Genomic DNA, 24638 nt, shown 5'->3' with positions numbered 1-24638 from the left:
TTAAAATAGCGTAAGTGAACGATAAATGATGCTATAACTGATTAAGCCAAATGCATGTAGTATGCGTCGCGCGTGCGACGTTGGCATTCTAGTGACATCATATTGAGTCGCAAGCGCGATGTTTGGCAGTTATAGGATTAATAATTAATAGAACTTCGAAAATCAAAAGAATGCATGCTACCCTCAATAGAATTGTATTCTACAACATTAAAAACAACACATCACACAATTGGTTGCAGTACAGTACAGTGAAGACATAAAAGTGCGAGACATAGTCTACTCCACATACACAAACCATAACACATTAAAAATATGCATAAGAAAATGTGTGAAAAGCGTTCACTTGGGAAGATTCTCAATCAATCTCGTGTCGGATTTGAGACTCGGACTCAGAATCTTGAAGATTGACGATAAAGAGGTCCATTATGCTGTCCATTGGAATCTCCCTTGCGAAATCCTCCTCCTGTAATTTCTCTGCGTGTGCAAGACAGTTACTCCACACCTCTGTTGAAATGCTGTCTATGGCCTCGTGAATGAGCTTTCCAACAGCAGCGATCTTAAGTCTTGTTCTTATCTGCTATGTATGCATTTACCTGAACCCATACCAGTTCAATTGGATTGTACTGGCAATGGTAGGGTAGCAGTCGCACAACCCTATGACCTGTTGCTGTGGCGATGGAATCCAACTCGTACTTTACAGACCTGGGTTTATGTGCTCTCACAATTTCTAACAGTTCTGCTTGGGTTTGTGAATTTCTGTGAGGAATTTTATTCGTAGTCAACCAGGAAACGATGTCTGCCTTTCGTGTGCTACTTTTTTTGCTTTATGTAACTGTACCGAATGAATGCTTGTCCATAACAATTACCGAATGTGGCGGGATATTAGGAACTAACTGTTCTAGGAATCATTTTTTAAATCATGTGAAATTCATGTCCGAATAATAAGTGGGAATGTTTTTCGATTTGGAGCGAAAAATTAATTTGCATTGCGATACAAATCCTGTGGACGCTGGTCCCACATGACACACGATAAGCCCCCCCCTCCCTCGCCCTTACCCACAGGAACCTTAAGTCCTCCGGTCCCGTCACTCATTACCCAGCATGCCTTCCTTGTGTGATTCTCGTGTACGAAAATCTCGTCTAAATAAAATATAGTTGAGTTATCACCGGGCGAGTTGGCCGTGAGGTTAGGGGCGCGCGGCTCTGAGCTTGCATCCAGGAGATAGTGTGTTCGAATCCCACTGTCGGCAGCCCTGAAGATGGTTTTCCGTGGTTTCCCATTTTCACACCAGGCAAATGCTGGGGCTGTACCTTAATTAAGGCCATGGCCGTTTCTTTCCAACTCCTAGGCATTTCCTATCCCATCGTCGCCATAAGACCTATCTGTGTCGGTGCGACGTAAAGCCACTAGCAAAAAAATAGTTGAGTTACCCTCTTTGTCTTATGTCATGAATGGCCCTTAGAAATACTGTTATAGCTGCAGCAATATCACTGCGTTCCATTAACATCTTACGTCCATCGTTACATCTTATGTTCGAAACCTATACTCTTCAAAACTCGAAGGAGAGACGACTTGCTACCACTGAAACACACTGCCTCTTTTCCATCAGCGTACATGTCAAAAATTGTACAGAGCAACAAGTTTATTCGTCGAAGTCATCTACATTTATTACTGGTTTCTGGCAGCGAGGATTTTTTCCTGGTGAACGTCAACTTACAGTCCCGGTCGATTTAATGGGCGACTTTGCTTCGCTAACAATTCTTTATACTGTGCAAACACTGACATCGGACGCTGCTGCTGTTAGTTCCTGCGATGTGGCACCATCGCCTCGTCCCTCGCTCGTTCCTTAACGTTCTTGAAGTACTATAATGTCTTTTCACGAGAGTTTAATCCTGATGTAAACATGGTATGTCCACGCCTCCGCCAAAGAGAGAGTTGTGATTCGGCTGAGCGTGTAGTACCGGCCTCCACCCCGTCAACGTCTCGTGTTCGGACGTACAGGGCTGTGCATCGCATACGATAACAGTGCGAAGATCTGAACTTCTGAATAAACGACTAAACCTGCATTCTGTTCACTTAGTTTATCGAACACATTCACAATGCACTGCCTATGGTCACTTCTGAGCGGTTTTCCTCTTTTTTGCTTCACTAAACGCGATGGTCCTACCTCTTGCTCCATTTCTCTCACTATGAATACTGACACTGACTGCTGCTGCAAGATGCAACACCTTATCTCTACGCTGTACAGCTTGTAACTTTCCCCCACTACGAGAAGACTTCCTGTATCACACCGCGCCTTGTGCATTCATTTCTCGTTATTTAATCACTATTTTATTAAAGCAAAACCATATATATATATATCGGTATATAAGACAACCATTTTATTATGTACTCTTCCAAACTCTCTAAATGTAATAAATTAAAATAAAATATAACTAATGCCACGTACTACTTTCCTTCGAGCTCGCATACAGTCGAGTGAGTGTGACGGTTGCTTCTACAATCAACTTCTCGCGTTTGCTTATGCAAAACCTGTCGATTACTTCCTACCTCTGCTTCCATGACAATCACAATCACAGACACAATCTAGATAATTACATTTACACTTGAAAACTTGCTAAAATAGTCGGTATGCTCTCAACGCATATTACTAGCTCGCCAGGCAAAGCTTCACTGATTATGATAGGAGCGAGTGTGGAGAGGCCTTCCCGACTGGTCCGCACTCTAGTGTCTTGAGCGTATCAAGATCATCTTTACCCATCGGATGTAGACTTTAATAATAATAATAATAATAATAATAATAATAATAATAATAATAATAATAATAATAATAATAATTGCTTTATGTCCCGCTAACTACATTTTAACGGTTTTCGGAGACGCTGAGGTGCCGGAATTCTGTCCCACAGGTGTTTTTTACGTGCCAGTAAATCTACCGACACGAGGCTGACGTACTTGAGCACCTTCAAATACCACCGGACTGAGTCAAGAACGAACCTGCCAAATTGGGGTCAGAAGGCCAGCGCCTCAACCGTTGGAGCCACTCAGCCCGACACTACCAGGGGGAACGTACACTGGTTGCGACCTCCAATTTTTTCGTCTCCAGCCTACTTTACCCGAAATTAAGATGCACTTTTTCCAATATCTAACCATTGCTTCTTATTCTTCGTGGCCTTTCTACGGCCGGTCGCTTCATCTGACGCAAACCCTATGTGAAGGAATATATTCACTATTGCGTGTTTCTGTGGCGGTTTGTAGTGTGGTGTGTTGTGCGCAAATGAAGATTTATATTAAAAAGAACACGAACACCCAGCCTCCGAGATAGAAGAATTAACCAAACGTGGCTAAAATCCCTGTCCCGGCCTGGAATCGAACCCTCGGTCGTCTGAACCAAAGGGCATTAAGCTGACCATTCAACCAAGAAGCCGGGCTAGTGTTTCATAGTGCATAAAAAGGCATAATTAGGGTAAAATGAATAAATATTTAAAATTTCTAATGCAAAAACTGTCCTATTAAATTATTACTTGTCCCATTTCTGTCATCGGCTAATAAGTAGTAAAAATTAATAAATTCTCTGCTGTCAATTGGTTACAAAATAACAGCGCGCGTCTGTGCAACAGATTGCCCATGATTGTGAAATAATACTGCACAGTTGCGAAACCAGGGAATCCACTCGAGCTGTCATACAGACAAAGGGAATCTAATCAGTGTTAGGCAGGACAACTTTCCACAACAGCTACGAATAAGGTAAGATTTTCCACAAAATGAATAGTTTATTTTCATTCTTTTTCATTTGTTTCTGTGTCCCTATTATGTTACATTTTTCATGCATATTTTACTATTGGACTGTGAAAACAAATCCCGGCTCTAATGTTGTTATCAGTAATGCCATGTCGGTTATTTAGAGTCCCATATAAACGCTAGTGGTCCTGAAACACACCGGCGTGGCGATCCGGAATATTTCCTTGAAGGGGATTGTCATACTGTACCGCCCCAGGCAGCTCACACTTATGCGCTCACAAGTGCCGACCTACTTATGTGAATTCGATATCACTATATTGTCTCTTGGCACAGGCCAGAGCAAAATGTAGCTTCCACCGAAGTCCAGTCTCATCTATAGCTGTGACGGTATGGAAGCTGAGTGGTGCGGAGTAATGACATGCGTCCGTTTACTATGAAAGGTGTTGCACATAGGGTCAATCGTGCTGCAATAGCACATTCTGGCCCAGTGAGGAAAGCAATGGAAAACTACCTCACTCCTCGTCTTGCCTAGTACGCCTCATTTTGGCACTGCCATCGGTTTTTACAGTTTTCCTATAACCGCATAAGTTTTGGTGGTGCTATCTGAGGATCCAACCAGCCTCTGGGCTGATGTCCTGACAGACAGACAGACACTATTTTGAACATACGAGACATGTAGCTAACCAGCTGAGATACCGTCGAGTTTATTTTATAGTTGATCCTGTCGTAACTCTAGTTTTTATTTGGGTTTGCGACGAAGGCGAGTCAACAAAATTGTGTATACAGGGTGATTCAAAGTAACACCGACAATATACTATCATTTTCCAAGAGAGGGCCCATGTCTGGAAAAGGATAGTTTGGGCACTGTGGGGTGCCAAATTTCGATAACGCTTCGGGCATGGTGATAGGCTGCGTTCCACATTTTGTCAAGAAATCTCCACCAACCTAACCAAAGCATCACAACGTACATTACATTATAAAATGGATTCCAATGTCGACCTCCAACTTGATTACAAAATCTACATCGTTGATGCAGATATTGGCGTACATGTTCAAAGATCGTTTTGGCTGGGGTACTATAAAGTGTATGGTGTATGAGACGCTTGTATCATCAAAGGAGGAACTTATTACACAAATCCACACAGCGACAGAAATACTTAGTTCACAAGCACACATCTTTAACACGTGTAGTGACGGTGGGGTTCGAAACCACCACGTCCCGAATGCAAAGTTACAACCTTTCCGTTAACTCCCATTTACTTGTACAATACAATGCATGGTTGCAGTTACTTAACCCGTATCAGAACTTTGCCACCTCCGAACCTTTTAGGCTCCTTCAAATTACGCCTCATTAATGAAGAGAAAATAGCGCAGACTGATTGTAACGTAGTTATTATTGTGATTATTGAATAGATTACATTTCTTCGGCTCCGTGGCTAACTGTTTGGCATGCTGGACTTTGGTCCAAGGGGTCCTGGCTTCGATTCCCGGCTGGGTCGAGAATTTGAAGCTTCATTGATTATTTCCTGGGTATTTGTGCCGCCTTCAACATCCTTACAGAAGCACACGTCGCCTATGGGCGTCAAATCCAAAGACCTGGACCAAGCCTCTCCGGAAGCCAAAGGACACAAAAGAAATCTTCATAGTTTAAGTTCAATGTTGTATTTAATATTGTAAGTTGAAACTGTGGCCGGCCCCGTGGTGTAGGGGTAGTGTGCCTGCCTCTTACCCGGAGGTCCCGGGTTCGATTCCCGGCGAGGTCAGGGACTTTTACCTGGACATGAGGGCTGGTTCGAGGTCCACTCAGCCTACGTGATTAGAATTGAGGAGCTATCTGACGGTGAGGTAGCGGCCCCGGTCTAGAAAGTCAAGAATAACGGCCGAGAGGATTCGTCGTGCTGACCACACGACACCTCGTAATCTGCAGGCCTTCGGGCTGAGCAGCGGTCGCTTGGTAGGCCAAGGCCCTTCAAGGGCTGTAGTGCCATGGGGTTTGGTTTGGTTGGAACTGTGACTGAATTCACCTTATTGTGTATGACTCCTCCAAAGATTGCCTTGTCGTTCTGTACAGAATGTGAACGCCAAACCATTCATACAGTGGCGAAGCGTGAGGTAAGTAACGGGGTAGACGGTGATTAATTTTTTATTTAATCTATTTTAATCATATTATGATGGAATTTTGTTTTCGACGCATACAGATCTGCATTCAATATTATATGAATGACTCTGAAAGTAAGACAACCCCTATAACAATCTACTACCCTACGTGCACTCGTTTAATTTCTGTGTCAGTTATTCATAGCGTTCTACGGTGCGAAACAGCAGTTTACAGTGCCTCCCAGACATAATCACCAAACAAGGTCATTAACTAACTCCCTGCTAAGTTTCCCTACCCATAACACTATAGTACTGGTTACAGTGATTCACTCCTCCACTACTATCCGCCCGTGGAATTCCCTGCCGGCTAAAATTAAACACATTCCTAGTACGATACTCAGTTGTTCAAAAGAAGGTGTTGCAAACATTACTTACGTATCAGAACATAATCTATAGAACATGTCTAAGAAAATGTACTTTCTCCACGTAAATATTAACCGTAGGAACAAGACGATAAGCTTTTCCAGTTAGTCTATAAGTTACACAATAGTTGTAGTATGTTGTAGGATTTAATATAAGTTAAATCGTTCATTATGGCTGGGCATAAAAACAGGCTCTATAGCTCTTAAAACAATGATCACCACCGCAGACACCACCACCTGAGCCACGCCATAGAAAACAAGACGATAATAAATAAATAAATAAATAAATAAATAAATAAATAAATAAATAAATAAATAGGCAGCGGAGCCTGTCATATAACATATTTTAGAATTAAAAATAGCAGTATTATTGTTATATAGATTTAATAAGAGAAAGAAGAAATATAGATTTTCGTACACTCACCTAAAACAATATTCTTGTAAATGAGTTCAATCCGGAATGTCCTTCATTTCAGCAAATATGTCTGTTACTGTCATTCTTGAAGTCAGGCGTCTTGCTAAGATGCCGCAGCAGTTAGTTCTCTATAGCTAGAGTTCCCAAGTAATCGAATTCCTTAAATAAGTTTCAAGGCACTCATAGCGCGTTCACTAGAAACTGACGTTAAGGGAATAGATAGCATCAAGTTAAGCAATTTTGTTGTTTTCGTATACACACTCTGGAGTTCATTATTAAGAATGTAAGCCAATAGTTGCTGGGGTCGAATATGTTTATCAGGATCAGAGTAAATGTTGGCAAGTTCGTTCTTAAGTTGATCTACATGAAAAGCCAAGAGTTCGTTTAAATGTTGTTGGGGAAACTGAATGATAAATATTAAATATTAAATTTAGTTTCATCAAGTAGTTCTACGAGACAAAGGCATTCGTAGTTACCGAAACGTGTTTCTACCTGAAGCAACACTGAATCGGCTATTTTGGCTATTTTGCTTAACGTCGCACCGACACAGATATGTCTTATGGCGACGATGGGATAGGAAAGGTCTAGGAAGTGGAAGGAAACGGCCGTGGCCTTAATTAAGGTACAGCCCCGGCATTTGCCTGGTGTGAAAATGGGAAACCACGGGAAACCATCTTCAGGGCTGCCGACAGTGGGGCTCGAACCCACCATCTCCCGATTACTGGATACTGGCCGCACTTAAGCGACTGCAGCTATCGAGCTCAACACTGAATCAAAAACCCCGTAGGCAACTCTTCTTTGACCCTGGTTAGCATTCACGACATTTGAACACAAAGCAGGACATTCTTCTTCGATTTATTTCATTACTTTATGACTTCCTAGAGATCTGATGTTAGTAGTAGCAACCTTCACCTCTTTAATACACAAGTTTATATCAGAAGACGTTTTCGACTGCAGATTGCTAAACATAAAGTCGGTGTAGACAAAAATTCTGAAAAAAAGAGACAGAGGAGGAAAAAAATGTGTGATTGTTCAATATATTGTATATTCTTATTGCTGTCTGGATTGATTCTGGGCCCCAGTTGTCAGAATTTATTATGTGATCCACTGCTCATTTCAACTCGGAATAATATTTTTTCACGGTCATAACAGCCCGAGAATGATGATTCCATCGGGTAGGAGAAAGATGAGGAAGCTGAAAACCTTGCTCTCTCAGCAATTCTGCACGACTTGAAGAACAAGAGAAGAATGTGTGGAAGACAGATACATTGCATATGAACAATTTCACCTCTTTTAGAGTTTTCGCGGCATGAAGGAGAACCAAATTGAGTTGATGGGCGTAACAATGTACGAAGAGCCGGGCTGAGTGGCTCGGACGGTTGAGGCGCTTGCCTTCTGACCCCAACTTGGCAGGTTCGATCCTGGCTCAGTCCGGTGGTATTTAAAGGTGCTCAAATACGTCAGCCTCGTGTCGGTAGATTTACTGGCACGTAAAAGAACTCCTGCGGGACTAAGTTCCGGCACCTCGGCGTCTCCGAAGACCTTAAAATAGTAGTTAGTGGGACGTAAAGCAAATAGCATTATTATTATTATTATTATTATTATTATTATTATTATTATTATTATTATTATTATTATTATTATTATTATTAATGTACGAAGATGGCATGAGGATAAGACTGTCTGGCAATTGCCTGGACACCTCCTTTATGGCCAGACTTTACAGTAGCCCCGTCATACGTCTGACATACGAATCTGGTATCATCATCAATGTTCCATTCTTTCAGAATTGAGATTATTACATCAGCTAAATCCCTAGCAGTCTTGTCAGCAGACACGTCATAAAAGCCGAGAAAACGTGCTTCGACTTTTTAATTTACACAATAACTCACAACAATAATTAAATGTGATATAACGGAAACATCTGTAGTTTCGTCAGCTTGGACAGAGACGAATTCAGATAATTCTCTCTCTTTTCGAATACGTTCCTGAACGCCAACAGTAACAGCCTTAATCAAATCATTTTGTTTGTCACTAGCAGTAGCCTACCTTTGAAGACATTTTCTGATTCCAAATGGTCTTTCATGAAAGATTCCTTCGAAACCAGTAAATCAAGAGTAGCCAAGTAATTCCCTTTGTTAAATGAACATAAAGAAGAACATTGATTTTCTCGATGACCCCTGAACGGTAATTCCTGAATACTTAAGCGACAAACGACGTCTACTAATCTGCTGATAATTTCCCTATTTTTTGAAACTATTTCATTGTGTTTTATGGCGTGTAGTCTCTGCCCCTCTGAAACGACATGGTCGATACGGCATCGTCCCAACATATGAAATTTATCGGCGAACTCCATGTGATTCTCAGATGCCATGTATATTTTAGCTTTCTTCTCGATTTTTTTTTATGGAATTTACACCCGTTCTGCGCCAAGAATCTTCCCCGTGAACGCCAAACATCAGGCAATAAAAACTCAATAACTTTTGTCCATGGCCTTTACCACTTCCACACAACCATTGATATTTATCATACCAGCTTTTCTGAAATTTTCGAATACATTTTCCATCCTGTTGTGATAACCTTAGGTCAGGTCGTTTCTGAAACATTTTTATCGTTACCTTTTGTTCTGACAAGGAGGAAATACCACTGTTAAATACACAACCGAATCGAAGTCAGGACTGTTAAATTCGGAAGCCATTATAGTCCTATCCTGAATAAACACAAACTTCCACACGAGAAAACAAGAATAGCACTTTATATTTTATCACCAGTAACTATTCCCATATAAAGCAAAATTAACACTTAGGCCTATCACTCTATTATAATACACTAGCATACGCATACTGGGAGAGAAAAATACTGAGAAAGATTTTTGGCCCAGTGAAGGAAGGGGAGGAAAAACAAGGAATTGGAAGAACACTATGGACATCCAAGTATCGTAACCGAAATAAAAAGCAACAGATTAAGGTGGTTGGGACATGTCGAGAGAATGCCAGATAACAGGGCTGTCAAGGAAGATGGGAATAAGAAGATGGAGGAGGCGTGCAGAAGATCGTGAAGATTGGGCTACAATCGCCAGAGAGGCCAAGGCCCTACAAGGGCTGTAGCGCCGAGGAGTAAGTAAGTAAGTAAGTAAGTAAGTAAGTAAGTATACGCATACACTATTAGCCACCTTGCTCTCACGTTTCATACCACATTCGTAACTTTGAAAGTGTAACTGTTCGTTTACGTTATCATATCGTACCGTAATTAATATTGGCGGGTAAGAAAATACATGTACTAGAAGGGTCTTGATGCCATCATTAATTTATTAGGTGTAAGTTTGCTATACTTCGTATTTGAATATTATTATATCATTATTTTATTTTTAGACGTGTCTTACAATAAAGTAAATTCAAATTAATTTCATGACGCGAGCCCGAGCATTGCCGAAGTGAGTTGCAAATAAGTAAAGCGGGGAATACAATAATGTCACGTTTTTGGAAACAATTAATGTTCTATAAAACTAATTTAATTTACTAGACAAATCCTCGTTCACAAAATGGTGTCGTCTGGTCAGCACGACGAATCCTCTCGACCGTTATTCTTGGCTTTCTATACCGGGGCCGCTATCTCACCGTCAGATAGCTCCTCAATTCTAAACACGTAGGTTTATTGAACCTCGAACCAGCCCTCAGATCCAGGTAAAAATCGCTTACCTGGTCGGGAATCGAACCCGGGGGCCTCCGGGTAAGAGGCAGGCACGCTACCCCTACACCATGGGGCCGGCAACATAAAAACATGCCATCATAAACCTTTATCAGTGCGTGTAAAATAGTTACTTAGGTACCAGATGGCTACATTGCGTCATATGGGTGAGTAAATATATCTATGGACTATCTGTTCTTGTGTTTTTTTACAGCTTTCTTTACGTCGCACGGACACAGATAGGTCTCATGACGACGATGGGATAGGAAGAGCTAGGAGAGTGAAGGAAGTGGCCGAGGCCTTACTTAAGATACAGCCCCAGCATTTGCCTGGTGTCAAAATGGGAAACCACGGAAAACCATCTTTAGGGCTACCGACTATGGGGTTCGAATCCAGTATCTCCCGAATGCAAGGTGATAGTTACGTGACCCAAACTGCGCAGCCAGTTGCTCGATATCGACTAATTCTTAAATGATATCGATTCTTTCACGGATAGCGTCGATTGTTTGAATGGTGGGCCCTTAACAGAGCATTATTGATCTTAATATTATTTTTTTTAAATGAATTGAAAATAAGATGTTGTATATTACAAGGTCAAACGAAAGTGTTTCACGTATTCGTTTTGAAAGCCTTTCAACGCATTCGTAAAACCTCAACCTGCTGGGATGAGAAGTTAAAGGCCATGGCCTTAGCCGCGATGTTTCCTTGATGCAAAACTGGGGAATGTATGGTAAACATCTACACATTCAGAGCATCATTACACATTATGGTAGCGGTACTTAAGAACCATTTGTATGACTGGAATGGTATACAATCAAGTATTCATTCAATGCGCAACTGTATCTAGCGTGTGAAGCGTCACAAAATTTAATAGTTGTGTTGACTGGCGGCTGGCGTATTAGGTCACAGGGTCGCGCGCCGTCCCAGTAAAGATTTCTATTTTAATTTTTACTTACCAGTGCATTATACACAGGACGATACAGATTTTAAGCTCACAAGGAAGTTGACTATTACTTCTAAACTGCAAAATCTGGCTTCAGGATAGAGCGTAAAATCGTTGATGCTCCCGGTCACAACTAGGGGCGTCACGTCAGGGCCTGCAGTGAGGTTGGTCAGGCTGATATATAATTTGATATCTCGCACCGCTGTCATTCTATCAGCTGCTGAAGTTTTAACGTTCCAGACGTTACAGTGTAATTATGTTAATTTTATTATGTGTAATTAATTCAGGAATTTAACGTCATGATATTTATTTTGGTATGTAATTGTATTATAATTCATGTTTAATCATTTGCTCACTATCATTTCATTACTTTGTAACTACGACTTATAAACGAGGGCTGAATATCCTAATATTCACTTAGATTCTTGCGACAGTCGGTTAAAATTAACTTGCAGTAGATTTCCTCTATCTTGCCACATCACCGAGGAGGAAGGAAGGACAAATTTAGACACCAAGTTCTGGGAAAGCGAGCACGTGTTCACGCGTCTTAACGTAAGCTACCGTATTTCGACCTGAATTATTTAAACTGTTCAACGCCTATATTTTGAAAGGAGCGTCATATTGCCATGGATACATAGAGAATGGACCAATAGAAGAACAGTTAATATCAGAGTTAAGACCCGTCAACTCTAATATCTGGAGTGGAGAGAGACATGTCATCTGATTGGACCACGTGTAGCGACCTGTAATTAGCGCCAGAGAAGGTTATAAAAGGGCGTGCTCGAGCTCTTGGCTTCATCTGATCTCTTCGACTAGACTTGGATCTTCTACTGGACTCTGCTGCATTCTTCAGTAGTATTCTTCGTTTGTTTCTGCAGTAGTATTCTACATTAATTACTTCATTTACCACGACGTGGTACTTAGAAATTCTGAATGAGAGGTGTATAGCCACTCTCATCAGGAAGTACGTACAGCTCGGCTACAAGACCGGTTTGAACCAGTCTAAGTCAATAGGTAGTATTAATCTAGATAGAAATGAAACTACAGAGAACATTTTCAGTAAAGTTGGAAGGATTCTTAATTGAGTATCCTCTCCAAATAACCCAAGGTGGTTCTGCTAACTATGACTTAGGGCTTATCTCCAATATACGGGATAAAGCATAATAGGGAGTGTTAGTTTTGAAGTCATCTTCCAATTAGTGGTGGGTGCAATTTGCAAGGCAGGAATGGTACTTAGCTGCAGATGAAGAAATATCAAAGACGACCGGTGATGTTCCAGCTACAAGGATGGAAGCTTCCCAAGGACCAGCAGAACAAGACTAAATGGTGAGCAAGCGAGTTAAAGATATTGCAAGTTTTCGCGAAGTAGAGTCATTCAATTTTCTGTTAAATTCATTTTTTAATTTAAATTCAGTTCTCGTTAAACCGTCGTCATTTATCTTAAATATAATAAATAGTATTTTTCTAGTTCACTTTAATCAATCTGCCTTAATTAGCCTTTTGATTTTTAATTCTCCTGCTTAATGATTAGTGCACTTTCACCCCACCCCTGTGATAAGAGTCCGTCCAAGCTTGATTATAAATTTTTATCTTTAAGTCTTCAACTTAAAGATTGGCGCCCTTAGCATGAATGGTTGCATTTCTCATTTGATGATTGTTCTCCGAAAGGGGAGGTCACAAAGTCAGCCAAACAGATGACTTCACGGGCGAATTCAAATGGACTTTGCGACGCGGTGTTACTAAATCTGTAGGTGGCTTAAGACCGGTTTGAGAGCAGCAATCGGCTGGCGAGGGGTTTGAATACAGACAGGATCGCGCTACGGTGCCATCGGTTGAAACCAACGGCGTGTTTTATCTGCATGGCTCTCCCTGGTCATGCGTATGAGTCGCCTATCAAGCAACACCGCCGCGCAAAGCCGATTTTAATTCGCCCGCCACGTGATCTGATTGGTTAACTCCAGCAGCTGATAAAATGACAACAATCAATCAATCAATCAATCAATCAATCAATACTGATCTACATTTAGGACAGTCGCCTAGGTGGCAAATTCCCTATCTGTTGTTTTCCTAGCCTTTTCTTAAATGACCGGGCGAGTTGGCCGTGCGTGTAGAGGCGCGCGGCTGTGAGCTTGCATCCGGGAGATAGTAGGTTCGAATCCCACTATCGGCAGCCCTGAAAATGGTTTTCCGTGGTTTCCCATTTTCACACCAGGCAAATGCTGGGGCTGTACCTTAATTAAGGCCACGGCCGCTTCCTTCCAACTCCTAAGCCCTTCCTATCCCATCGTCGCCATAAGACCTGTCTGTGTCGGTGCGACGTAAAGCCCCTAGCAAAAAAAAAATTTTCTTAAATGATTTCTAAGAAATTGGAAATTTATTGTACATCTCCCTTGGTAAGTTATTCCAATCCCTAACTCCCCTTCCTATAAATGAATATTTGCCCCAATTTGTCCTCTTGAATTCCAACTTTATCTTCATATTGTGATCTTTCCTACTTTTAAAGACGCCACTCAAACTTATTCGTCTACTAATATCATTCCACGCCATCTCTCCGCTGACAGCTCGAAACATACCACTTAGTCGAGCAGCTATAGTCTTCTTTCTCCCAAGTCTTCCCACCCCAAACTTTGCAACAGTTTTTAACGCTACTCTTTTGTCGGAAATCACACAGAACAAATCGAGCTGCTTTTCTTTGGATTTTTCCCGTTCTTGAATCAGGTATCCTAGTGAGGGTCCAATGCACTGCAACCATACTCTAGTTAGTCTTACCAGAGACTTATAAGCCCTCACCTTTACATCCTTACTACAACCCCTAAACACCCTCATAACCATGTGCAGAGATCTGTACCCTTATTTACAGTTCCATTTATGCGATTACCCCAATTAAGATCTTTCCTTATAATAACACCTAGATACTTACAATGAATCCCGAAAGGAATTTTCACCCCACCAACGCAGTAATTAAAACTAAGAGGACTTTTTCTATTTGTGAAACTCACAACCTGACTTTTAACCCCGTTTATCAACATACCATTGCCTGCTGTCCATCTCACAACATTATTGAGGTCACGTTGCAGTTGCTCACAATCTTGTAACATTTTTTCATCTTTTTAATGTAGTTTTTAATCGTTCAGCATAAATACATGCCATATCAGATTTTTTTTTGCTAGGGGCTTACGTCGCGCCGACGCAGAGAGGTCTTATGGCGACGATGGGATAGGAAAGGCCTAGGAGTTGGAAGGAAGCGGCCGTGGCCTTAATTAAGGTACAGCCCCAGCATTTGCCTGGTGTGAAAATGGGAAACCACGGAAAACCATTTTCAGGGCTGCCGATAGTGGGATTCGAACCTACTATCTCCCGGATGCAACCATATCAAATTACTGTTGACAAGAGATAAATAAAAACAACCAAACAAACAACAAACAAAAATTTAAGTACATATTAATACAGGTAAAAATAATCACTCACTAAGAACGAGATTTGAAGTCGACCTCCTGTAGACCCTTCTGTAACTAGAATAAGTGAGGAAAGTTTGTAATAAAGTGCTGGAAAAGATACACACAGAGAGAATAAATAAAACAGAAAAAGCAATTGTTCACTAACACAAAGGGATGTTCCAGTTTTTCTTGTCAAGTTAACTCTTATTTTCTTTGTAATGCTTGTTATAATAAATATTTCATTGAAAAGTAAATTGGCAGTTGATTAAAAGAAGCACTGAGCAACAAGAACACTCGAGGGGAAATTCGTACACTTTGTTTTACTTTATACACGAACACTCACTGATCATCTTCAGATTCTTCTCTTGGCGAAAGTAAAAGATCTTAACGAAGTCTACTTTTAATCCGGCGTGGAAGTGTGGATCGTTTTCCAAGGGCGAAGAACACAGCACCAGGCACATTTTGGAGTTTCTTGAAGAACGTCTTGGCTTGCGTTGAAATCACGTGTTCCAAAGTGTCTAACTGAAGTTCACGATGTAACTGTTTGTTTCGAACGTACCAAGGAGCGTTGGTGATGATACGGAGAACTTTGTTTTGGAATGATTGCAGACGTCTGATAGTGGTTCGAGCCGCCCCTCCCCAGACTGGACAGGCGTAGGTGAATAAAGGACGGAGCAGTGATTTGTAGAGAAGTAATCCACATTCAAATTTGAGGGAAGATTTCCTGTTTAGGAGAGGATATAGTCTTCTTAGTCGTGCATAACATAGATTTCATTTCTGATTTATATGGTATTTCCATGATAAGCGACGGTCAAGGAATACTCCCAGGTACTTCACGGCCTTGTCGTTAGGCGTTCATTGGATGGCTGTTCCATTTAGGAAGATTGGTGGTGGGAGAGGTGGACGTCGAAGAGTAAATATCATGGTTTCACATTTTGGAATCTTGTAACTTATTTATTACTCTGTACAAAATAACATCATCTGCAAAAAGCCTTACCTCTGATTCCACTTCTTTACTCATAATATTTATATATAAGAACACATAAAGGTCCAATAATACAATAATACAACGGTGCGAGACACTGAATTATTTCTTTCAAATTATTATCAGTATGACCAACCCTCTAACGTTCACACACCCGGCTCGCGTTGTTTCCGACCACTCTATATACTTGTTTTTATTCTGAGATCAGCAGCTAATGCAGCAATAGATTTTTCGTAGCGATTAAAGAACTCTCGGAATAAAAAATAACTGATAAATTTCACCAGAGTTACTATTGTCATGATATCTGTTATATAACAGACTGTGACACTGTCTGTTCTCTTTTCTGAACTATCGCTCCACTGAGTATTAAATAAAACAGTGGCTCATTATTTAAATCAATAATCTACTTTCATTGGACAAAGCGGAGACGGGGCAGGTTTTCCTTCGGGTACTCCGGTTTTCCCTGGCATATTTCATTCCAGCAACATACTTCAATATTTCATTTCATCTGTCATTCATTAATCGTTGCCCCAGAAGAGTGCGACAGGCTTCGGCAGCCGGCACAGTTCCTATCCTCGCCGCTATAGGCACCGTGCGTGTCGCTCTAGCGGCCGAACGAAGAACAACACCTGAGGCAGACTCCAGACTCGCAGTAGCTGTTCTGTTATGACTGAGCGTGTAGTTGCTCCGATGAAATGAAATGTCGTATGGCTTTTAATGCCGGGATATCCCAGGACGGGTTCGGCTCGCCAGGTGCCGGTCTTTGTATTTGACTCTGTAGGTGACCTGCGCGTCGTGATGAGGATGAAATGATGATGAAGACAACACATACACCCAGCCCCGTGCCATTGGAATTAACCAATTAAGGTTAAAATCCCCAACCCGCCCGGGAATCGAAGCCGGGATCCTCTGAACCGAAGGCCAGTGCGCTGACCGTTCAGCCAACGAGTCGGACGTTACTCCGATGATAATGACAGAGAAGAGGAGAACAAGTAAACGCAATTGTTGTGTTGCCGGATGTTCCAATACTTACGCAAATACGGGAAGTGAAGTACAATTTTATTGTTTTTCTAAACGAGCGATAGAAGTGGACCGAAGGAGGCGATGGATACAAGCATTTAACCGAACGGAGTAACGATTTGATTTGGTTTAATTTTGGTTTTAATTTTTAACACTGATGGATCACTTCGGCAACCTACGACTTACTCAAGAACACGTAGTGCGCATTTCATCGGAAACAGAAGATCTGGACACCCACTAAGTTCAGCCTATGTTCCGACAATATTTCCAGATGAATACAAGAAGAGGAATGTGTCGCCGAGATCCAGCATACAGCGCTTTCACAGACAACTCAAGCGATTAAAAAAGGAAGAATCAAGTACAGTTTGCTCAAGTAACATAACCAAGGATGCATCCGTGGGAACAGATGCATCTGATTTTCATTGTTCAGACTTCATGTTTTCTTGTTCAATAAATGAAAACGACGTAAAAACACAAGCATGTATTCCACTTCATTTCGGTCTGGGAGGGGACATTACGAAACATGATAAAATGTGTGGAACGGAAGACGAGTATGCAGACATCAAGGGTCCAGGTTTCCAATGCTACAGGTCCATAACGAACAATACACAAATGCGTGATTTAACAGGTGTGAACTTCAACGTCTTTGCCTTGCTGCTTGCGTTATTACCAAACTGTAACGTTTCGAAATTATGTAAAGAAACCAGATTATTGATTTTCCTAGTGAAAATGAAAACCGGACTGTCCTATTCTTCTTTGAGAGTGCTATTCGGTGTTCACAGGACAACAATTTCACGTATTTTTACGACCGTGCTTATGCAACTGGCGTTGCGTACGAAACATTTCATATTCTGGCCTAGTAATTGCCGAGTCATGACTGCACGGAATTTAGGGTTAAGCTGCCTCCCCAAGTAGATCAGAGAGTGTATTTCTGTTCTCAATACAAGGGTTGCTACACTGCAAAAGTTTTAATTGCATTCACGCCTAGTGGTATGATCGCCTTCACATCTAAATGTTACGGTGGAAGAGCTAGCGACTCATTCATAACAACCGACAGTGGTTTATTAACTTTCCTTTAACCTGCCGATGAGGTAATGGCTGATAAAGGACGTCCTGGCATCAGAACGGTGTCGTATGAGTTGCGCCGTGTAAAAATCAGTAAAACTTGCGCCGTGGTCAATAATCATTCTAGGAACTAGAGGTCTTGTTTGGGAATTCCACAGGGAATGAAACAACGCTGATAGAATGAACATTTGCGACGGAAAACTGTAAATTTCAGTTATTGTTAAGATTAAAAAAGCTTCTTCATGACAGTGATGGAACGTAGGCTTCCCATCACTGCTCCGGGGGTTAAATCTACGATCACTTTAGATAGCGTTTATGCTGGACAAAGCTGGCGTTCAAAATATTATTCCTGATTTCTTCATATTTATATCAGCATCACTGTTTGAAACAATTTCATTTGTCATTTATTAATCTTTTATACCCAGGGGAATGCGACAGGCCTCGCCAGGGTACACAATTTCCTTTCTTTGGCAGTAGCTATGGTTCATTCTTGAGCCCTAGCACTTCATAAGGGATGCATGTCGGGGAAACGTAGGGTGAGACAGTTTTTGTCTGTTTTCACTGGTCATTCATTCTTTATTCAACAAATTCGCTACATGTCATTTGCCATCCATTAATCTTTGTCCGCAAAAGCACGTCAGATATCGCATTCGGCAGTATTTTCTTCCTTTAGCGGTATTTCATTCTTCATTCATTCTATTCCTGACCCTGTCAGTTAGCTACAAACAGGCTGTGGATATTCTTCATAAGACTGACAGACTGATTCCATGTTTCCACACTTGGTTTGTAAATTAAGTCAAACTATGTAGTTATACACATTTCACCCACTGATATAAATACGATGCAGGTTTTCTAAATGTGCAAGAAACCAACATTGATAGAGTGAATACCGAGCTCGATAGCTGCAGTCGCTTAAGTGCGGCCAGTATCCATTATTCGGGAGATAGTAGGTTCGAACCCCACTGTCGGCAGCCTTGAAAATGGTTTTCCGTGTTTTCCCATTTTCACACCAGGCAAATGCTGGGGCTGTACCTTAATTAAGGCCACGGCCGCTTCCTTCCCACTCCTAGCCCTTTCCTGTCCCATCGTCGCCGTAAGAGCTATCTGTGTCGGTGCGACGTAAAACAACTAGCAAAAAAAAGATAGAATGAATAATATTTTTTATATATTAATTTCAAAATCTCAGTACTACAGATATTCAGACATTCCTTGAACTTGGAAATGACCCCCTGCAGTGCAGCGCAGGTAGCAGATGCTTATGACAGCTGTCAAACCATTTCTACTCCCGGCGGGGAATCTCCACGGCGCAAATTTTACTCGGCGCAACTCGCACAGAACCATCAGAACTTTCTTATCTGCCCGCGGTGTCGTACTCGTGACATCACCGTTCTTACATGATGGGAGATTAACAGCTGAGGTAATTGAGAGTACTTACAATATTGAGTGTGGTAGAATTCACGTAGAAAGGTGTATTCAAAGAATCAAAATATACAATATATTACAGAAATTGCTAACAGAACTTTTTCCACACGTGGATGACATCGTGCATATGTGTTGTGTTAACGAATTTGCAGCCTCCAATAGTTAAAGAATAGTTTGAGAATTGTTCTACCATCAGTTTGTTTTATATATTCTTTGTTTACATTTTGATCTGTTCAACGTTCAACAAGCAAGAATTGATAAATAACTACTTTATTATTATTAGGAATACCGCTAATTTTTGCAAGGAATTATTGAAATAGAACGTTGTCATGTTGGTGAGACATTCCTCGACATACTTATTGTCCTGATAAATAGGTATTGTCAACTGTTGTGCTTTGCTATATACCCAGTACATATAGATAACATTTTCCCTAGCCAGTTACGTACATCAGTATTTGTGTGTAATATATATGATTTGTTTTTAACTGTATGTTATTTTGCTCGTCAAGGTAAAGATAACGTACTCGCACATTTCCTGACTCATCTACTATTGGTTTATCTTTACAGGAAGATGGACACTTAACTTCTAACACTCTGTCAGCTAAATTTCCTATGAGAACTATGCCATCTGGAGATCCACAAGTCCAAGGTTGTTTCTTGTGGATTATTAACCCACATCGAATAACACGAACACCAAATGAACTTCCATAGCATTCTCTTGCTTCACTTTCCATGTCACTTCCGTAAGAAAGATTGTTCAAAGCAGCTCCCCCAATTGAAGATTCAGTTACAAATGCGAGGGCTAAAGTATCCAAGTTTTTTCGCCTAGTTTTGATCCGATGTGCGTTCGTGCTAGCAGATATTCTTATCTTTCTTTCTTGAAATCATCGAGGGCTTCCTGATTGAGATAGTGTCCAGTGAGATTTGAATTATATGATCTGTATCAACCTGCACTTTGCTGGTAAAAAACATTTCATCACTCACAGTGCGAAAGGTGTATTTGTCTGGCAAGCGCACGTCGTTAGAGACTTGAAAATGTAATAGCTGGGTCACAATTTCCTCGCATTCTTCTCCACATCATTCAATAACCCTGTCTATCAATGAGGTGACTACGGCCCTGCACGATTGTTCGATTTCAGTATTTGCTTCTGCTGAAGCATTGTACGAATACTGCAAGGGATGTGTTTTAAAATATCCTCGCTTAATTCGAAGGGGGGAAGAGATGTCTCAAGTCTTTTTACCGAACAGTTCTTCTTCGCGTTCGCCTTTTCTGTATGTTTCTGCTGACTTTGTTTTCGGGCTCGGTTGTACCCATAGTTGCGGAGACAACACTTTTATTATTTATATAATACACTACCGCAGCTACGTGTTTGCAAAAGTTCCTCTGGCGCCGGCAGGACAGGAACATTCCCTGATAGATTCATTACGATTCTGGTCAACCTGAACACAAAATAAAAATGCGTCAAACTTAGCAAACATGCATTAAGTAATCCTTACTAAATAAACTTTATAAATTATTACCTAACTATACCTTGCCTACCTCAAGTTTCACGATATAAGGCGGTAAAGTGATAGACGTTTGTCGAGTGACTTTTCCTGTCATGTATCCGAAACCATTCGAGATTAACTCTTCAACGCCGTTCACGTGGCTACTGACAACAAGGTTTCTTCCTTTATTAAATCGCTTTAAACCCGCAACTTGTTCGAATGTCACACATGCTGTACTGAGACTCGCACTACGCCTCACCTCTTGTTTCAGAACGGGCCACTATGTAGCGTTAGTAGTAGCATTTCGACAACGAGCTAGAATAACATAGAAAGGCGGAAGCGCTGCCTGGGTGAAGCTAATAGAACGGACGTCCGCCATGTTTCCTCTGGTCACACAAGCAAGGGGTCATGGCCCTACAATGACGAAAAGTGTACAAAATACGCATTTTATAATTACTGGGGGAGAATTAAAGACCGTTGCCGAAAGCTTAAAGCATTAAAAAGCATAGACTACGAATACCACCACTTCATCATATTGCGGCACGAGGCCAACATCACGATCAGTTGATTGCAGGGTAGTTCGAAATCATCGCACACTGACATACAAATAGGCCTCGAAATCGGAACAAGAGCGTTACCCTGCTTGGCTGCTGTGGTTAAGCGTAAATTACAATAAAAACCGTGGAGTTAAATATTTATGACTGAAAGCCTTAAAATAATAGGGACCTACAATAGATTACAACCCCATTCTGATAATATTTTTAGAAGTATTGCAACCCCATGAGCACTGTCTGTCTGTCTTTCTTTCTTTCTTTCTTTCTTTCTTTCTTTCTTTCTTTCTTTCTTTCTTTCTTAATCTGTTTACCCTCCAGGGTTGGTTTTTCACACGGACTCAGAGAGGAATCCTACCTCTACCACCTCAAGGACAGTGTTCTGGAGAGTGAGACTTCGGGTCTGTGGATACAACGGGAAAGGAGGGACAGTACCACGCCCAGATGGACGCACCTGCTATGCTGAACAGGGGGCTTGTGGGGGATGATAAGATTGGAAGGGCTAGACAAGGATAGACAAGGGATAGGCCTTAAGTTAGATACCATCCCGGCATTTGCCTGGAGGAAAAGTAGCAAACCACGGAAAACCACTTCGAGGAAGGGTGAGGTGGGAGTCAAACCCACCTCTACTCAGTTGACCTCCCGAGGCTGAGTGGACCCCGTTACAGCCCTCGTACCCCTTTTCAAATTTCGTGGCAGAGCCGGGAATCGAACCCGGGCTTTCGGGAGTGGCAACTACTCACGTTAACCACTACACCATAGAGGCGGCTCATGAATACTTTACCACTAAAATTGTTTAATGTAATTATTGAAGGCATTAGTGCCGGGAGTGTCCGAGAACATGTTCGGCTCGCCAGATGCAGGTCTTTTGATTCGACGCCCGTAGGCGACCTGCACGCCGTGATGAGGATGAAATGATGATGAAGAAGACACAAACACCCAGTCCCCGTGTCAGCGAAATTAACCAATTATGGTTAAAATTCCCGACCCCGCCGGGAATCGAACCCGGGATTCCTGTGACCAAAGGCCAGCACGCTAACCATTTAGCCATGGAGCCGGACATGTAATTATTTATTATAATATAGGGGGCATATCATGTTTTTCCCATTATATCATACTGGGATTACTAGCTGAAATGTAACCTTGGAAGTTGTCCGTTATTTATTTATTTATTTATTTATTTATTTATTTATTTATTTATTTATTTATTTATTTATTTATTTATTTTACAGTGGCGAATTTAGGGCTCGAGACCCACTCTTCCACTCAACCACATACTAATCACAATCTTAAATCAAATACTGAGATACTTAGTTAAAACTACAAAAATTAATAGAATTGAGAATAAATTTAAATAAATTACTAACTATGTAGCCTAGTTTTAAATAGCAATGCAACTGACATCTACAATAAAGACTGCATAAATATCACAAATAACAGTAAAATACTATATTTACCATACTTGTGTACGTTTGACCGAAATAGGTGATTTTTCGTGGTTACGTTTCCTTGGTGGTGGGCGCTCCATTGTCTTTGTTTGTAAATGTGAATGAAAATTAAATAGGGTTGGAACGGCATTTGCCGGTAATCGCCGTTGGTCATTTGTTTCATACAAGTACTTATTTTCGAAAGGTACAGAGCATAAGCGACTGTATTGAGTGGGATACCATATATCTCTTTTCGTCTTCACAACGTACTGTTCCGTTAATTCTTTGCTCTTTAAAGGAAATCTGAAACATACTCCGACAAATACTTACCTTAGCTATCCGTACCTTCGCTGTGTAAACAATAAAACTGGTTTAATTACAAACAGAAATTACAAAAAGGAATCTCGGCTATCATTCAGTAATGCTTACTTAAAATACGATATATCCTTTGGTTTTATTACTCCGATTAGTACAACCGTACGCTGAGCATACGGGTGGCTTTCTTGAAAGCGAGAATCTGTCTTCTCACTTCTTAAAACTTACGAAAAGTTAGGAACTTAAATTGGCATGCACTATCTGCCTGTCACCTCAACATATTATATTCTCGCGCCAATTCACTTTGTTTTGACAACCGTTAACGTGGCTGCCCCTTATCAACTTGCTTCCGCAGGGAGCGCTGATGTCAGGCATACAGCCCCTCTATATTATTCTAGCTCGTTGCATTTCGATCTATCTGCACGGTGCCTGTAGGGGGCTTCATTCATTCCATTCCTGACCCGGTCGAATGCCTGGAAACAGGCTGTGGATTTTCACTTTCAATCTACTCTCATGTTAATGAACTTCCTTGAATCGGTGTCATTGTCGACATGGTGTCTGTACTGCGGCTAATAAGGTGGCAGTTGCTAATACTGTATATCAGGAACGATCCTGAAATTCGACCAGGGGTGTCTACGGGAACTGCTTGGGACATGGACGTGAAGAGAAGTGCGGCATGACTGAATGCAGTGATATATTCATTAAATGTAATATGTTGTTATTAATATACATGGCAGTCGTCTGACCCTTCTTTCTGGCTTCCTACATAACCGTTGGCAGAGAGTGGTAATATCAGGCACTTCATCCTCATGGTTACCAGTCACCTTGCTGTTTTCTTTGTTCATGGACGATCTGCCGTCCGAACTCAACGAAACAGCTAATACCCTACTCTTTGCTGACGACTGCACGATATTTAGGGAGATCAGGAATCCAGCAGATGCAGTTCTGCTACAGTCCTCACTTAATGCCCTCTCGAACTGGTGCTGTACTTGGAAACTTATCCCCAATCCACAAAAATGCAGCCACATGACCATAACACTACGTAAATCTCTTCTACCGACATCATATTACCTACTCGACAAGCTCATCACCGTAGTTACGCAACAGCGTGACCTAGGTGTAATATTCGATACAAAATTACAATTTAGGACCCACATAGAAACATATACAACCAAGGCTATGAAATTACTAGGCATTCTCTATCGCTTCACAGAAATTTCTGACCCCTCTGCTCTTCGTCACTTCTTCCTCACGATCATTCAACCTCTCTTAAACTACTGCTCTCCTATTTGGACAGCAGCCTCCCCCTTCAATACTAAGCAGTTAGACAGAGCAGTGTCCTTCTTTGCTGCAATTGTAAGGAACAGAAACCACAAGCTCAGAAATCTGTCTACGCAGCAGGTATTAATGGCAATTAATATGTCACCGCTGCACATCAGGCGACAGGTAGCTGACCTGAGTTTCCTTCACGCGATCTTAAATGGGCATTACCGCTCGGAACATCTTGTCTCACTCTTCTCTCTCCGTGTTCCTTCCCGCTCCACCAGAACCAAAGACCTTCTCCACATTCCCCACACTCAATACTTCAACGATCTTTCCTGATCCGCCTCCCAACACTCCTT

General features: G+C 41.4%; 1 protein-coding gene across 7 annotated transcripts in view; it reads left to right on the top strand.

Moving 5' to 3' along the window:
- Positions 1 to 24638, top strand: part of LOC136862977 (solute carrier family 41 member 1) — an 847982-nt gene that overhangs the window by 661826 nt on the left and 161518 nt on the right. The window contains exon 1 of one of the 7 annotated variants that reach the window (XM_067139279.2): positions 3731 to 3748. The exons of the other annotated variants lie outside the window; for them this stretch is intronic. The gene's annotated coding sequence lies outside the window, so the exon portion shown is untranslated. Of the gene's footprint in view, positions 1 to 3730; positions 3749 to 24638 lie in introns of those variants that run through there. 7 annotated transcript variants of the gene reach the window in all.

This window comes from Anabrus simplex, chromosome 2, assembly GCF_040414725.1.
Source record: "Anabrus simplex isolate iqAnaSimp1 chromosome 2, ASM4041472v1, whole genome shotgun sequence".
Classification (NCBI taxonomy): domain Eukaryota; kingdom Metazoa; phylum Arthropoda; class Insecta; order Orthoptera; family Tettigoniidae; genus Anabrus; species Anabrus simplex.
The sequence above is the reverse complement of the archived record's forward strand: the minus strand, read 5'-3'. Positions and strand labels throughout refer to the sequence as shown.